The sequence below is a fragment of the Mycetomoellerius zeteki genome, unplaced genomic scaffold (assembly GCF_001594055.1).
Source record: "Mycetomoellerius zeteki isolate Tzet28-1 unplaced genomic scaffold, Tzet1.0 scaffold290, whole genome shotgun sequence".
Lineage (NCBI taxonomy): Eukaryota > Metazoa > Arthropoda > Insecta > Hymenoptera > Formicidae > Mycetomoellerius > Mycetomoellerius zeteki.
The window spans coordinates 102,272-102,710 of record NW_017257272.1 but is presented as its reverse complement, the minus strand read 5'-3'; positions in this window follow the sequence as shown (position 1 = coordinate 102,710).

Genomic DNA, 439 nt, shown 5'->3' with positions numbered 1-439 from the left:
CACACACACACACACACACACACACACACACACACTCTACCATATTTTCAGAGTAAATTTTAAAAGAAAATTCTCCATGTAGTATACACATAATAATAGTAATAATAATATTTGTATATATTATTGTATACATACGTACAATAAGCGCGCAAAATCGAGTAGCTAATTATTATTTTCTGCTCGGATAAACGAGCCGACACGTATATATGAGAATAAGTGTGATAACACAATTCTAGTCTAATCTATCTGTCGTAATTGCAATGTTACCGCGGCAAATTGAACATTTTCTTTGGGTAAAATCCGAATATAATCTAAATATCTCTTTCAAAAAATTTACAAAATTGTATTGACTACGTTTACACCGTGCATTTAGACCGCGACCTATACAATAGATGTCTTTGTTTATCCTGTAGGTTAAACAAAGACACTTATCGTATAA